Below are 17,122 nucleotides of genomic sequence, written 5' to 3' on the forward strand. Positions count from 1 at the left end.
GCCTGGCCGCGGGGAACCCTGCCCGACGTGCCCGCTGCCGGCTTAAAGGGCCCGTGCCCGTTCCCCGCCCCCACCCGGGCCCGGGAGGCTGCGCCCCTTAAAGGCGCCGCGCCCGCCGCCCCCAATCTCCTCGAGGGCCGGCGCTGCGGGCCTGGGCGGGTAGAGGAGCCGCGGGCGCCCGCACGGCCCTGGGACGGGGTCCTTCGAGAACCACGCTGCCGGCGGCCTTGCCACCTGGCGGGTGGGCTCCGCGGCGCCTCTTAAAGGGGTAGCTGCCCTTTGGGGCTGTGACCAGGCGGAGGGCGAGTCGGGCGTACCCTGAGAGCCGCGGCTGTACCGCGGGGCCCATCCTTGGTGCTGTCCCCCAAGGGCGCCGGGAGCGATGCGGCTCCTGACCCCGCTTCCCTCCCAGGAGCCCGCAGCCCGGTGGGGGTGGGGAGGGCGTCTCCGTGGGTCTCCGAGTCCGGGCCGCCCGCGCCCTCGGCCCAGGCGGCAGGGCTGGCGCCGACCCGGGAATCCCCGGCTGATCCCTGCCCTCGAACTTCCGTCGGGCTTGCGCACCCGCGTCCTGGCGGCCCGGGGGGTCCCCGCGGGGCAACGAGCAGGTGGCGACGGCGCGGGGACGACGTGGGGTTGGCTCTTAGGTGCTCGCCACCGCCAGCCCATGCAGCCCCGAGCCCCGCACAGTGTGCCATGAGCGAGGCTGCTGCAGCCCCGGCCGTGACAGATGTCGGGGCGAAGTGTCCGACTGTCTGGCTGTCACCGGGTGTTGACAGCCGGGGAGCTCCCGAGGCGCCGGGGTGAAGTGGAGAGGAACTGAAAGCCGACCTTGGGGGGCGAATGTCAGCCGCCTGGGGATGGCGTGAGCGAGCGGGCGTGTAGGTGCCAGACGCGGCGGCCGGTTTCGGGAAGGAAGGGCAGCGCTGGAAGCGGGCGTCGCCGTCAAATTCGTGGTCAGAGGGAGACCAGGCTGACATCCCTCACTCCAGAACCCCTGTTCCCGTTCTTGTTGCCCACCTCCATCCCATCGCGGTCTCGGACCTTGTTTTGGCATTTGGGAGCTCACCTCTGCTCTCCCTGCTTACATCGATGCTCCACAGCTAGACATTGGGAGCCAAGTTTTCTTCCTCGGTTTCCAGAAATCAGATTCGGTGTTTATGAAGAACCATTTTTAAAACAGTAGCCAACTTTCCAGGATGTTTGGATTTTTTTCTTTTTTTAATACATAAAGATGTCCTTTAGATATATCTCATTTTCCAACACATTTGCTTCTCTTTTGTCCATCTGACATCGGCTGCTGCCCTCCCTTTAACCTATTTTTATAAGACAACTATTATTTTCATTCTTCTGGTTCCATTGATAACAGGATCTGTCAATTTGGGCTGGTGGAGTTTTTAATTAATGTACCAGTTGAATCATGAGCTTAAAATAATCATTGCTGCTCTTGAACAGTTTTGAATAATCTCATGCGTGTTCTCTATGCCTGCAAGACTTTTAGAAAAAGCACTGCTGTTAAATTTGATTTCCATATCAATGAAATTTCAAGATATTTTAAAAATGTATGTATAGTTTAATCTTTCGGCTTATGCTTTGTTACTGAGTTCACTTTATTGATAAATCTTTTAAAATAGTTTGTGAACGGATTTTGAAGGCTTGGAAATTTCCAGAGTAGGATTTGAAATTGCCTGGATGAGCTGAGGCTGGCTTGAGGCATTGTGAGTCTGTCTGTAGATGTAGCCAGTAAATAATGATGTGAAAACAGTAGTTAAATTTATACCTTGCTCCAAGTCCTAGTATGTAAAATGGGAGAAGAGCTAATCCAGGAGTTAGGAGGTGGTTCTAGCTCAGATTGGAGCCTTCCTGCCTGTGCCAATCAGAGCAAATTCCTAATCCTTTCTGAGCTTCATTCACCTCAGATGGACAGTAAGACAGCTGAATTAGGTGATGTCGAAGTTTCCCTCTGCTCTAAAGTTCTGTAAATCTCTAAATATTCAGTCTACTTGAATTCAGCTGGCATTTACCTCCTGAACCTCCAGAACATCTGAGCTTAAAGTCCTATTTTCCTAGGAAAGTTAAGCAGATCAACAGATGGTGTTTTAAAGGATCCATTTCAAGTGATTTATAAAATGATGACTATTCCCAAGTTTGTCTGCTATTTGCAGACGAGGTTTGCATGCCCCAGAGGAGGAAAAGGAAGTGGCCACGTTTGCAGATCTGTCCTTTTATACCAACAGTCTCAGTGGTGTTTCCATGCGAAGGATGGTCAAGTGCAGTTGGAAGGCATGGCTACGTGAACAAAAGTGCATAAGAATGTGTAAAAAAAAAGTTGCATCTTTCTTTGGTGTAAGGGTTGCCTTCCATCTGTGAGCTTTCTTGTATTTATAATTCTATCGTCACTTCTCAGGGAGGTAGGGAAAAGTCAGCATTAAGGGGTTTCTGCTGTTACAGCGTGACAGTGATGGCGGTGATTTGTTAGCACCTTGCTAACTAAAGAAAGTACTTACAGGGAAATGAAACTTCCTTTTTAGACCTGAGATTTAGTAGGCACTAAGGGACACAAGCCATGCCACTCTTCAGCCTTTTTTCTCATTGTTGCCACTGGAACTTAGCCCAAATACGATGTCTTTTCTGTCTTGCAAAACAAGACCTGCTCTGACTTATGTGCCCCTAGTATGTCTTCCCATATTCTCTCTCTCTCTCTCTCTCTCCCCGCTGTCCCCTCCTTTCCTCCCAGTTCAGAGAAACAAAGTGGATCCTTTCTAGGTTTCCTCTTACTGAGCTCTCACAATGGACAGGAACTTGGGCTCTGGAGGCAGAAAGCCTTGGGACTCAAGTTCAGGCTGTGTGGCCTTGGACAAGTGCTTGATTCTTGTGGCCTCAAGCCCCTCCTTTCTGGCATCGTGACAGCTGGCTGCTTGGAGCCTATGAGAATTAAGGGAGACAGTCTGGGTGAAGCGCCCAGCACACAGGAAGCCCTTCCCAGTGCCAGCTGCCACTTCCTCCTACCTCTGCCAGGGTCCCATCATCACAGTATCTTTTGAGGTATTTGTCCTCAGCCTCTCCACCAATTTGAGGAAAATCTCGGTCTTCATCTATGAAGACGGAAGAGGAAGAAGCAGGCATGCTGGGAGCCTGTGGTGGGCTTGGCCATTGACCTGTGTCTGCAGGGGACCTTGCATCTGTAGGTCTGTCCCCACTCCATCCCACGTCCTATGCTGCCCCATCTTTAGCACCTGCCCTCTGGCTTCTCTCCTGACCATCCTTCCTTATGTTTCTTTTCATAGTTTTCTCCAAACAAGTTAAGCCTTGAATTCCAGGGACCTGTTCTCACTCCTCAGTTCTTAGGCCATTTGCAGCTTTTATCTCTCCCATCGTTCCCCCTTTGAAAGGGCCCCTTCACTCTACCTTTGGGTCCTACTGCTCTCCTGATTCTCCTCCTGCATGTGTTGCTGGGGGGCATTTGCCCTAGCCTGTGATCTACACAGTGGCCACCTCAGCCCTCTGGTCCTGCTCTCTTCCTCCTGCTTTAGCTGCAAGCAGATCCATTGTAGACACAGGTGGCCTGTAACTAGCATTTTTGGCCTTCAAGTTTCTGGGTTGCCAATAGCTTGCAAGCTCTGTCCCAGTGAGTCCTCATGACATCCCGAGTTGATATCCTTCATCTCACTAGCTGTCCTGTGAGGGAGTTTGGTGGGATGGTTTTGAACACAGACTCTGGAACTGGATCCCACATCTAACTTCCCTGCTAGCTTTATGACTTATGGTCAGGTTGCTTTTCTTTTACATGTCTGATGTCTTCCTCAGTAAAACTGGGATCATCCCTGCCTTTAGGGATGTGTACTCAAAATATTGGAAATGCAGCCTATTCATGACAAACAGTCATTGAGTGTTGGCTGTCCGTGTTGTGGTTCCTTGTTGCTTTGCCTGTTCTCCGTGGCCTCATGGGCAGGGTTGTCCCTATCCAGCCCAGCTGTCTACCAGTCCTTACTGTGTGCTGAGGACTGGCCAGCCACCAGCCCCTTGCCATCCCCCACAACCCACCCCCAGAGCACCTCACTTCCAAATCTTCCTCTGCTTTTAAGACTATACTCAGGTGCTTGGTTGTTTAGGATTAACTCTTCCTTTTGGTTTTTCTCCCCACACCTGGCCACTGTGTCCCCAACCCTTGACCCACCTCCGGTTCCCTTAGGTTCTGTTCTGTGTTGGGCTCTCTCTGGGGATGTCTCACCTGCTCCTCTATGCTGCGTACCTTGGAAGGAGTTCATCTTGGCTTCCCCCATGACAGGCACAAGGAGCCTGCCGGACATCTGTGTCCAGTGTGCAGCCTAGTTAGAGAGCTGGAGGAAGAGGAAGCCCTGGGAGGAGAGGGTGACCTTCTGGGAGGAGCCAGTGGTGGGAGGGTGCTGGGTGTAGTGGGTGTGGAGTGGCTCAGGCCGAGTTGGGGCCTTGACTTCAGGGAGAGAGGAGATTGGATTAGCTTTAGTCATCTTTGCTTCAGGGGAATGTTGAGTGCTGGCTTAGGATGGAAAATGATTTTTACTCGAGTACATGCTGTCCTTTTAAATAAACTCATGTTTGTCCAGCCTGGGTAAAAAAAGGGGGATGGATGGTCTGCCTAATTCAATATGCTGGTTAACACTGTGTCCCTTGGTTTTTGTGTATGTACTCCTTCCATTGCTGTTGGAAATGTGTGGCCTGCAAACATTAGTTAGCTTCTGTGAGACAGCTTTCACTTGTGTGCAAGATGGAAACAACAATAATTACAGTCCTAGCAGCTAACATTTATTGAGCACTTTCTGTGTGCAAATAGGTTGGTCGCCCCTGACCTGTTAACTCCTTTAATTTTCACAGCCACCTCCTGCGGTAGGCACCATTATCATCCACACTTTACAAGTGTGGAGGTTTTATAAACTGCCCAAGGTCACTCAGATGGGTGGGGTGAGGCAGGGTTCCAGAGCCAGCTCCACACCGTGGTAGCAGATGCCTTCCGGGAGAGAGTCGCTGCATTAGGACCTGCGTGCCGGGTGCCGAGCACTGTGCCAAGAGCCCTCTAGTCCTGCGGTGACTGAAGCCAGTCTCACTGTTGACAAGCAGGGAGTGTACCCCCTCCTTTAGAGCAGAGCCAGGGGTCCGAGGGATGCGCATTTGACTGTCATCCTCAGGTCTGTCTGAGCATTTTCTCAGATCGCAATGCACGTGACCGTCTCTTGCTTCCTCCTGTCTTTCTGAGGCATTGCTCAGATGTGGCCCCGTGGCTGAGCCAGCCCCTGTGTGACAAGAGTCTGCAGACTTAACTCCTTCCCCTGGGTGTCATGGAGCTGTCTGCAGAGCTCTTGCAGGAGGAGACCTCTTCAGAAGTTGCGCCCCATTATCTGCTCTCCAGCTCCTCAGCCCTAAGACCAACTCCCTCTGCCTTGGTGTGTTTGCACCCTTGGTACATATCCATATTTCTGTACATATTTAATACCAGTTGTTCCCCTGAATACATTTAGATGGTAAGGGAAACATTACTTTATGTCAAGAACCTGTTACATAAAAATGTGTTATATAATGTTCAAATATATACTGCACAGTGAAGTTAGATACCACTTTGTTTTCCAGAGAATCAGAAAATAATAATCTGAGGCTATACTCAAAACAGTTGCCTTCCAACTGGAAGCAGGGAAAGGTGTGTTCTGCCTTCAGAGCTGGGTTCAAAACCCGCTTGTGCTGCATGCTGTGTTAGGCAGGATGCATAGGGTTTGTCCTGAATCTGCCATGGGTGCTGCTTGGAGAGGCTGTGGAAATTGCCTTTTGGGGGAGAGAAATCTCTCTCTCTCTCTCTCTCTCTCTCTCTCTCTCTGTCTGTCTGTCTGTCTGTCTCTGTCTCTGTCTCTGTCTCTGTCTCTGTCTCTGTCTCTGCCTCAGGAGAGGCAAGGGGCTCTCTTTGCTTCCTCGCACTTACACCACCAAGGTCCACGTCTGATCCATCACTTACTCCCCTCTGCCCCTTTCTCCACTTAATGCAGCAAAGGCCTTCTTGAGCACCGTGTCCACTCCTCCAGGCCTCCCCTGATGGGCCCTGTTCCTCCCACCAGCCCTGCCCCTAGGCCCCCTTGCTGGACTCAGCCCTGCCCTAAGGTTTCAAATGCTTGTCTCTCCTTGGCCTCCCTTAGCTACCTCTTCAGGTTGGTTCTTGCTGTGGGCCGTGGCTCACACTGTTCCTACACTGGGAAGGCCTCTCTTCCATCTCTCTGCCTCCCCTGAATCTCACTTCTATGTGAAGCCTCTTCCTCTGATATTTGCTGTCAGTTCCCTCACCCTCCCATCCCCCTCCTTTTATTGCCAGCCATTCATTCAGCAGTGATCTCTTATATTTAGCAACTTACGGTATGGTGATGTCCTCTGTCCTCAGTCCTGATGAGCTTGTCCCTGCTCCACACTACCTGGCTCTGCTCATCACTTGGTCAGTGAAGTTCATGGGTGTGCATAGCACTGCTCTTGGCCCTGAGTATACAGGAGTGAACCAAGCAGGCCCGGTAGGAGGACTCAGCTGCTGAACCTTGGGATATGTTAACAGCTGGTAGGCGCAGAAGAGAAACCAATCAGAGTCAAACAATAGTGATGATGCATGGTGGCAAGGAGGGTACATTAGCCTAGTCATCAGGGAAGACCTCTCAGAGGAGGTGACATTTGAGTTCAGCTTTGGAAAGACTTGGGGGAAAGTATCCCTCGAAGAGGGAACAGCCAGTACAAAGGAAGTGTGTTGATGTTCCTGAGCACAAGGAGGCAGAGTAGGTGGAGTAGGAGAGTCTGATGTATAGAAGTCTCCTTTCTGTGCCCCATGGCCTAGGCCTAGGGTTGGAAAGGCACTTGGCCTTGGCTACACACTGTCTGACCAGCGTGTACTATATCCTGCTCAAAAGGCCTTTAATAAAACATAATGGTTTGCTTATATGCAGTGCCGCCTATAAACAAATTCAAGGTTTGAAGAGTTTCCTCGTAAATGTACTCCTAGCATGTGTCACCAACTACTACTGCTTTAATTATGTCAGTTGGTACAGAGCTTTCAGACTTAAATTCAGTTTTATATATGCAACTATCCAAAAAGCCCATTTTGTGCTATAAGTTTATTTGTAAAGTTATTGATGGAAACTTGGCATACATTTTTATATATGGGGAAAAAAAAACCCAAAAATGACCTGAACAAAATAGTGGCTCAGTTCTCAGGTAGGCCTACCAAAGCCATATAATGGTGACACTAGCTGAAACTGTACTGCTTCCTATGAAAGCATTATCAGGGTTAATTAAGCCTCTTTTGCTAGGTCTCCTCACCTGTATAGCGTAGTTATTGACTGTTAGCATTTACCGTTCTCTTTCGTCCCTTCTTCTATTTTTCCTGTCTGTCAGAAAGTTTTACGAAAAGAATGTTTTACCTTGTGGTGTTGAGGTTTAGTCTTCTGTTTTATACACCATAAGGGCAGAGCAGAGAGTAGGGAGAACCCTGATGGGGTGGGGTGGAGGGCAAGGCCCAGCTGCCGCTGCTGCCCGTGAGTGAGCTGCCTTCAGGGAACTTAGATCTCACAGGTCTTTCTGCACTATCAAATCACCTTAGCAGGAAAGTGTACTCCGATTTCATTGTTTAACCTTGCCTCCAGGGGCCACCTCCAGTCCCTTCGCGTGGCATGCAAATAAGGAGCTCCAGGAAAGAGGTCCCCCTGTGCACTGCTCAGCAGGTCCACTTTTCAGCAGGAACCTTGATTTTGATCTGCTGTCTTTCTTGATGAGTTGAAAGAAATTTTGTCCTAGAACTTTTGGTCCAGATAAGATTCCTGTGTTCTTGGCTAACTTATCTCCCATATAATTATGTAAATCATTTTTCCTTTTAACTCTTAGGGATGAAAAATGGTGACAAGGGTTTGTTTGCTTATGAAATACACTTACAAGTGCCCTCGGGGAATGGAATGAGTTTGCAGGAGAGAACAGAGCTGAAAGAGTGGGATCAAAAGCAATTTTAAATGTTAAATGCAAAGCTATTTTCAGTATCCTGCTGGAAGAAAAAAAAAATTCAAGGCATCAGATGATAGAAGAGATTTCTGCTTGGAAGGAGAAAGGAGCCTAAGGTTTTGCAGTGGTGAAAACTGCTTGATCCTGTACAACCACCCCTCCTTTCTCACCTTGAGTTTTGTTTTTGGCATCCTGAGCCACTTTGCTATTTGAGAGGTTTGATATTTAAATGACACCAGTGGCAGAGCTTAGCTAGCACTCTTGAAGTGACTGAGGTGCAGAGTGCTGGACTGGGATGCCCCGCTGGAGTCCAGGGTGAGGGAGGCCTCCTGGGGAGTGACTGAGCACTTTCAGCGCGGCCTCTGTCCAGTCAGTTGTGCGCGGCATGACCCATTCCCCCCTTCCATAGCCAAAGTTGGCCCAAGAGGTTGTTGCGTTGTGGACTTCACATTGAAGCCTGAGGGTGGCATTGTGCCTGACTTCCCTCGTCAGCTGCTGGAATAGGAGCAGGCATGTCATCTGTTTTATTCCCTGCTGTATTCACGGTAACTAAGGCAGTGTCTGTGTAGAATAGTCACTCAATAAAAGTGTGTTTGTTCCTTCAGCACGTGAATTCAGCTTTGGGAAAACCTCAAACTTCCTCTACCCTTTAATAGTATAGGCTCCCAAGCTTGGGTTTACATGGTACTTTGGAGTTGAGTTTACTGTTTCCTTTGAATATCTGTGTTTTTCTTGTTTTTCACGTTGGCCAGATACCAGTCTTTTACTGATGATGAGGAGTTAATTGGTCATAGTGGTTCCTGCCCTGTTGATATTCATCGTTATGTTATCTTTAATTGGCTCCAAAGTGCAGCAAAGCAGTAGCTGACCCACATGAACTAAAAGGAAACAGTGTATACTTATTTGAGCATAGTACAGCACATTTATTCATTCAACATGTATCTGAAGGGCTGTATGGCTGGCACAATTCTAGCTACAAAGGGAGAGCAGTTTAGTTGATGTTTCAGATCCTTAAAGATCATTCCATGGAGCTGGGGAGATAGCTCAGCAGTCTGGGCACCTGCCTGGCAAGTGCAAGGACCTGGGTTCAATCCCTAGTACTGCATGTTGTGCCAGTCCAAGAACCCTGGGCACGCTGTGCCAGCCACCAAAGTTGGGCCTGGTTGTGCGTGCCTGTTATCCCAGTGCTGGGGAGGCTGAGACAGGAGGATCACTACATGTCTGAGCTGTGTAGTGAAGCCCTGTACTAAATCCATCCATCAGTCAATCAATCAGTCATCCTAGGCCATGTGCCGTGCCACGTGCAATGAGGTGTAAGTCATGAGTGTCACAGGAATTTGGGGACTAGAGTGATCTTTGTGAAGATCATAGAAGGGAGAAAGCAACCTCCAGATGTACCATTTGGACTTGAGGTGCATGTTAAGAGCTGTGAGCCAGAAGTGGGCAGGACCGTTCGGCTCAATCCACCACTTCACAGATGAGGAAATGCTGAGGTTGAGTGATAAGTCACAGTTGGCCTGGTGAGGTAGACTGGTAGGCAGCAGGGCTACCTGAAACTTATTCTGCTGTGGGATGAAATAATTCCCCCTAGAGGAGGAGCCCAGTGTTAGCTTTGCAGGCAGGTTGGAGCAGAGAGCTAACTATAGCCGAGGTCTGAGAGCAAGCTACAAGATGAATCCAGGTGGAAAGAGAGAGGAAGCCAGAACTTGGAAGTAATTGACAATTATGTTAATTGGCATGGCTGTTATTGTCACCCTTTAGATTTCTAGAGTGTCGTGAACATCTGCCTATGTGAGTGGCTTTTAAGTATGTGAATCTTCACTGTGGTGTGACCGAGATACCTAAGTTAATGAATTCTTCAGCAGCAAAGCACCATTGTGGAAGACTAAATGTTTAAAAACAAATAGCTACATTTTTCTGGAAATTGTGCTGGATTAGGAGTCCAATAACCTGCATTGCAGGCTGCTTCCTCTAGCTAATCACCATATACCCCAGCCCAAATTATGTAATGTTTCGAAGTAAGCCTGACTCCTCTGTGGGCTGGGTATGAGAATCCTTGTCCAGCTGCTGATAATGTGGGTCTTTTTTTTTTTTTTTTTTTTTGGGGGGGGAAGGGTCTACAGCGTGTATAGATAGGGTTTCACTACTAGATCAGACTCATAGTGATCCGCCTGTTTACAGCCTCCCAAGAGCTGGGATTACAGGCGTACACCCAGTCTCAATTGCTGTCCCAGCACACCCCAGGGATGGGGCCGGCACGGCAGGTCCGGGGATTGAACTCTGGTCCCTGCACCTGCTTGCAGGTGCTTTAATCCGCTGAGCTATTTGGCTGGCCCTGTAATGTGGGTTTTGATACTTGGGAAAAATAAGGAAAGAAAATGAGTCTTGAAGCAGTAGTGTTGTTTGCCTTCAGGGAACAGCAGTGAAGTTTTAATAGAGAAAGAAGGTGATCGGGACTTCAGAGATACTGCCTGGGAGGGCCAGAAAGAAGAGCTCTAGTGAGGAATGTGGTGCTGTCCACCAGAAGGGTGCTGACACACAGCGCTTTGCTAAATGTTTTAGAGTTCCGCATTTGACCCGTGCAGATGGCGAACCACAGGGCTGGGCCTGGATGGAAAGGTTAGGCACAGCTATCCATGGGAATCTGCTCATTTCTGAGACTGTCTCTCAGGACAGTGATGGGCAGCCATGAGCCAGAAAACCAAGTGTCAGGATTTAGCCAGCTGGCCTGCCCAGCATTCTTGGATGTTCTACCTGTCCTGAGGCATTAGGCAGAAATCCAGAAGAACCTTGATTAGCCTGAGGGAGTAATGGATGAGTCTGCATGCTGTCCAGGTAATATCCGGTACAAAGCCTGAAGCAAAGCTTTGACTGGAGAGCTGCCAAACCTTCATTTTTGTCAGCAATACATATGTATTTATTACTATTAACGGGGCTACCCAACCTTTGATTGTTTACCATATGCCAAGATCTGTGCTGGGTGGTAACATGCCTTTCCTTCCTTATTTTTCCCAGCATCCCCATGGGCAGGGACACGCAGGTCCCACTTTCTAGTTAGGGTGTCTGAGACTGAGAGGCCCTCGGTTGATGCGTGCAAAGTGGAGAAGCTGTGACTCAAAGCCAAGACAGTCCCACTCTAGAGTTGTGCTCTTTACAGCCGCAGCTCTTCCGCCACCCTGACATCCCTTCTGCCTCAACCTTGAGGTTTCTGATAGTACAGTGAATCTTCGGGACACGTTTTTGGTTGGTAGATGTCTTGCTACACAATAGCTTTAGATCACTACATTTTTCTTTTGAGTTAACACTGACCATTTTTATTGCTTATTTTGAGGCAGGGTCTCAATAGCTCATTGGGTTGCTGAGGCTGGTTCGAACTCACAATCCTCCTGCCTCAGCTTCCCAGAATGCTGGCATTACAGGATTCTTTGCTTCCCAGCCCCTGACTGCCAGCCTGTCGACAGCTCTGTCTTCTGGCTAGAGAGCAAATGGATGCCAGAGATGAGTGCAGCAGAAAGACTAAGTCGTGCCAGCTAATGCATATGGAGGAATTTTAATGACAGCAAAGCGACTGCTGTAGGTCCATTTTTTAAAGAATTGCTGGGCAGAATGTAGTCTGCTCTTGGATTGCAGGGTGATGCTCTTCAAAATCTCCTTGCCAGAGCCTTTTCAAACGCTGACATTTAACATTCCTGTGCGACTCACAGGCTGGTTTTTATATGCAGCGTCCTGTTTGGTCCTTATCACAATCCTATGAGACAGGAATTTTGAAATCCCCTTTTGTGGCTAGGGAAAGAGCCTTGGGAATTTGAACTTCTGTCTGGAATGCTGTAGCTGTCCCCCGGCAGATTCAGAGCTTTGAGTTCACTCTAACCATCTTGAAATCCTAGAGGAGACTGCATTCTGCCCAGGAATGCTTTAAAAAAAAAAAAAATGGACCCAAAGCAGTCTCTCTACTGTCATTAAAATGCCTCCTTATGCATGAGTTTAACTTCCACTCCCTTCCCAAGTTTTCTCATTGCTTTCTCCACTGAGGAGGTTCATAGGTGTGTTGATTCACAGTGGGAATTATTAAGGTGAACTATCGTGTGCTATGCACTGTTACTAAGTCAGTAAATAAAATGCCACATGACTGTTGTGCTGTTTAATTGATTTGTGTCTACTCCGCGTGGTGTAGAGAACACACCTGTCTTTTGTGTTGTATTACTGAGCCAGCAGCCCGTCTACCTGTAAAAGCACCAAGACTTTACAAGATGCTAAAGTATGGAGTTTATATAAGTGCTTTAAAAAGTTGACCATCAAGTTCTTGGTCAGGAACACAAGCTCCTATTATAACAGTTGCCATGGAGACATTAGCCTTGGCTTGCATCATTTCGACTTCCAGTGCCTTTTCTAGGAATGGAGTGAGCTGCTGAGCGAGAGCGCACTGGTCGCAGTTGTCCTTCTCCCCTGCTGTTTCTGTAGGAGGCTGATTTGCTTTTCTGGGTCCTCTCAGTTTTTCCTGTGACCTGAGCATAAGTCACCTTTGAGGTCCTGATGATTTCATTTTTCAAAAAGTTTTCCATGAAATGAAATGGAAGGTCTCAATATCTTCTTTAAAGTTTAATGGGGGGGGGCTCTGTCAGGGAGTGCAGAATTGGTCTCTGTTGGGCTTCTTGGGTAAGTTCCTCTAATAAAGAGACCCATGGGCTCACAATGGCTGAAACCACGTGGAAGGTGATTCCTCTCTCGTACTGATTTAGAGAAGAACCACACATGTTGTCTTTAACAGGTGGCTCCACTTAATGGCTGAGGGTATAAACAGCTTCCCTCTGCCAGGGAAAGACTTAGGGGCACACATCCCCGAAGTAGCGCATTCTCTTTCACTGGTGGCCAGACTTTTGTCATGGCTGTATGTAGCTGGGAAGTGCCTTTAGCTGGAGGCTGAGGATGGAAAGGAGCAGAAGCACTGGAAAAAGCTAGCCGCCCACTATTGTGGTAGCAATGGCAGGGGCTGAGTAGTAGGTTCAAGCTGGTGCCACAAGAGCTGGGTGGATGCCTGGGTCAGGGATCAGAATCTAGGCCACTGTGCACACCAGGGCACATGCAGCTGGGTTGCACCCAGGTGCCGCAGGGAATCTGAACAGTGCAAAAGACCATCTCTCGTCAGTACAGGGAACTGCATAATGTGAGTTAACCATAGAAAGAGCTGGGGACAAGAGCCAGAGAGCTAGGTCAGGTGTAGTCCTTTTGTCTCCTAGCCTGAGATGAATTCTTGCCTCCGGACTCAGCCTGAGGCTGATGGATGCGGGATGGCTGAGAGCAGCAGCTCCGGGGAAGCGGGCACACTGTCAGAATTCCTCGGGAGGCCAGGCGTCTGGCCCAGAGGCTGGCACGCACACATTGTGGCGTGGATGTGGGAAACTGCATGTGGCAAGGGGTCTTGACCCTAAATAGTTTTCATGTCCAGGGGATTTTTTGTGCTCTCCACTGACCGGAACCTTGGGCCCACACTGCAGACTGTGTATCCACCACGGATGAGGGGAGGGGGTCAGGCTGACACCAGACAGGAATGTCCTCGTCAGGCCACATGCTCCCTCCACTGTGTAGGCAATGAGATGAAATGAAGGTAATGATTAGTCCAGTGAAGGTGGTGTGGTCATTTTTAAGTGCTCTGGACCACTTGCAGATTAAAGGATGAAACTTTGCCAAGGCCAGCAAAGTTTGATTTCAAAATATTAAGAGGCAGCTATAAAATTCATCTGTGGATTTGAAAAAAAATGTGGTTTATTCAAAATAATACTTATGGAAAAGATGAGACTATAGAAATGAGCTTAATGTTTTGAATCTTATGGGACACTTTTATCCTAATAATGAAAAAAATTTTTGGTGGGGTCATGATGGGGGGAATGGAATTATGAACTTCGTTGCTATGTATGTATGTATTTATTTATTTGCAATAGACTACATCACCAGCCATATATATATATATATATATATATATATATATATATGTTGTTTTTTTTTTTTACCAGGAATCAAACTCAGGGCCTTGTACTTGCCAGGCAAATGCTATACTGGTGAGCTACCTCTCTAGCCTTTTTTTTTTTTTTTTTTTTTGAAATAGGATCCTTTTAAGTTGACTGGGCTGGGCTCATATTTGCAATCCTCCTTCCTCAGCCTTGCCCAGTGCTAGGATTGCATGCATGCAACACCATGCCTGGCTTTTGAAAATTTATTCAAAACTTTATGAAAGGTTTCTATTATTTTGTTACTTAATTTTGCTCAATGAGGATGAGCTGCTTGCTGCTTTCTTGGAACGCTGTGAAGTATTTTAGATAAGACTCACTGAGAAAAAAAAGCAGGAATTAAAATTAAGTTCACAGTGTGCTCTCAGCTCTTCCGAAATCTCATTCATAGAAAGAGGAAAATGCACCAAAAATCTAACAGTGGTTCTCACTTTGTGGACTCAGAGGTGATTTTTTTATTCTCATTTCTTACTCTGAACTTTTCTGTTTGTGACAGCGAGCCTGTATAACTTTTATAATCATAAAAGAGTACTCAAAATTAGTGCTGTGAATTAATACTTCCAATCCAAATCTAGAATTTTGGTTTTTTGGAGACCTGGCCTGGACTATAGACTCGCAGGTGACCCCAGAGCTCTCCAGACCTGTCCTGACTAAGGCATCAGGGGGTGCATTATGAAAAACACTCCCCTTGTGTAGTTGTTTTAAAAAATATATTTTTATTAGTCCATGTTTGCAGTGAATAATACTTAGGTTCCTCGTGAGGAGTTGGTGCGCGTGTGTAACAGACACATCTTAATTCCTTTTTCATTTCCTTCCCCTCCCACCTTTCATCTCTTGGTCCTCTACTCTTTTCAAAATACCTAGCTCCCAGTTTCCTGTTATCTTTCATTGTCAGGGTGGGCCTGCAAGGTGTTGGGAACAGGCGCCAGTGGCTCTCCTCCTGTATCTTGGCCTGCCTCTACTGCAGTCACTGAAGAAAATGAGCTTTGCAGGTCCTCTGTCTTCTGTGAGCCTCTCTTCCTTTATCCTCAGGTCCTGCAGGCACCAGACCCATCATTCTGAGACAGGGTGATCGCACCCTGGTCCTCTCAGGCCCCTTGCATTTCTAGTGTTCTCTGCGCATGTTCCCAGCTTTGTGGATCTGGCTGTAGCCTGAAATGGAAGGAAGTGTGCTGCTGTCCTTTCCCTATGCCACATGAGCTGTGCTCTCGGGATGGAGTGAAGAGGAAGGGTTGAGTTGGGCTGCACCAAAGGGCTGGGGACATTGAACCTGGCTCTAGGACTTTGGGGAGGGCACCCACCTGTGCACCTAGCACTTCGCTCACACCTGGCAAGGTGGGCTTAGGCCTGGCTCTTGAAGCCAGACAGTTCCCAAGCCATGTATTCATCCGCTGAGGCCTTGCAGTGTGACAACTCCTGTCCCAGATGTGGGCTGTGGGCAGTAATGAGCCAGGCTGGCATGGAGCCTTCATTCTACTGGGAGAAGGAGACAGTTAACAAGGAAATCAATGAAGAAGATAATTACAGGTTGTAAGAATGGGCCCAGAGGAGGTGACAAGTGCCTGTTTGTAGTGGCACAAGAGGACCAGAGTTGGGATGAGGACGTAGGTCTTTGATTCTGGAGCTGGGCCCTGCATGTGCCTGGGCCTTGGTGGGGAGGATCAAGGAGCCTCTAACGAGGGCGACCTGCCTCTCTCTCTGGCAGCCTGGGCTACTTCAGGGCCTGCATGTGGGAATCAAGAGCCAAAGCTGTGAGCCAGAAAGAAGCTGGCTCTCCGGTCCCTCTAGTGCCCCATCTCAGGCCTACCCCAGGTGAGCACCCCTCTCTTCTGAAGAGCAGTGACCCAGTTTGCACATCGGTGTCCAGGTTTGTGTGTGCTGCAGCTTTATCTCAGGCGAGCTTGCATTTTCTTTCCTATTGTTTTCCACTTTTAAGGAAGTCCAGCTAGGATATTGGCTGTTACCTTTAGGAAACTATTTTTAATTAATTCTGTTGTTTCTCGCATCACCTAGGATCCCTCAGTCCTTTTCCTGGATCCCTCGGCCTTTGCCCGTGCTGGGAAGATTCTGCCTTTATTGCCTTTCTTGAAACTGATCACCAGCACTCATGGGACCGTTATGGCTGCTGGCTGGTAGATGACCAGAAAAGCTTTTGCAGGTGAACTCAAGCAGTTCTCTTGAACTTCCGCACTGAATCTTTCCGACTTCCAGGTCAGGTCCTGAGGCGTGGCCATTGGTCCTATTCTTCATGTCTCCCTCTCGGGAAGCCCTCAGGACCTCAGCTCCATGGAGACACAGCACAGCCTGCAAACTAATGAATGCTCTTGCTTCTTTGGCCTCCTTTCGGCTTCCTTTGCAAGGAGCAAAGCTCTGAAGCTTGTTTCATGACTGTCTGACACAGTAAGGGAACATTCCAGGTTTCGTCTTCAGAAGGGGTCTGAGGAGTTGCTGGGCCTTCAGAGCTTCCTCCCCCTTCCGCCACGACTGTGCCTTTTCACTGCAGAGTGGTCACTGGGTCGCTCATGCAGTGACTGCTTGCTCCTCCCCAGTTTTCTTGGGAGTGGAGGGAGCTTGTTACTCCTCCCACTGGTCGTTGTGCCCTTCCTTTGAAGGGTCTGCATCTTGCCTGTGTCTGTAGAAATGGATTCCTCAGAGGAGCTGGATGTGGTCCTCAGGGGTTCTCCCCAAATGGTCACTGGTGGTTTTAGTCTTACGGTGTTTCCCCGCTCCCAAGATGACTTGGGCTTCGCGAAGTTCAGCACGCAGAGGAGGATGTGGTTGTCGTGTGCACCCCTCACATAGCTGTGCTTGGTGAGGAGGTCTTTTGCTTGTGGCTCTGTGTCCCGCAGCAGCCCAGACCCTATCCTGGTCCCCAAGGGGAATATTGTCAGGAGCTTCGGGGACTTGGGTGCAGCTTGGCCTCGGGTGCCACTGATCCCCTTGGAACGCCTGCCAGCCACAGTCACAGCAGCCGCCAAATCTGCAGGGCTCGTTGGATCTGGCCACAGTGTAGGGAAGCACAGCCAGCTTGGCCTGGCATAAGCACTTTTATTGATGTGATTTTATTTTGTTCACTATTTTTAATGACAGATTTTCCTTCGCAGTTTTATTTCTTTCAAAGTTCAGTCCAT

The 17,122-nt window shown here is 48.7% G+C and overlaps 1 protein-coding gene across 7 annotated transcripts in view; it reads left to right on the plus strand.

The window, feature by feature from the left end:
- Positions 1-17,122, plus strand: part of Arntl (aryl hydrocarbon receptor nuclear translocator like) — a 95,694-nt gene that overhangs the window by 250 nt on the left and 78,322 nt on the right. The gene's annotated exons all lie outside the window — the stretch shown is intronic.

The sequence above is a fragment of the Octodon degus genome, unplaced genomic scaffold (assembly GCF_000260255.1).
Source record: "Octodon degus isolate 3935 unplaced genomic scaffold, OctDeg1.0 scaffold00067, whole genome shotgun sequence".
NCBI classification, from domain to species: Eukaryota; Metazoa; Chordata; class Mammalia; order Rodentia; family Octodontidae; genus Octodon; species Octodon degus.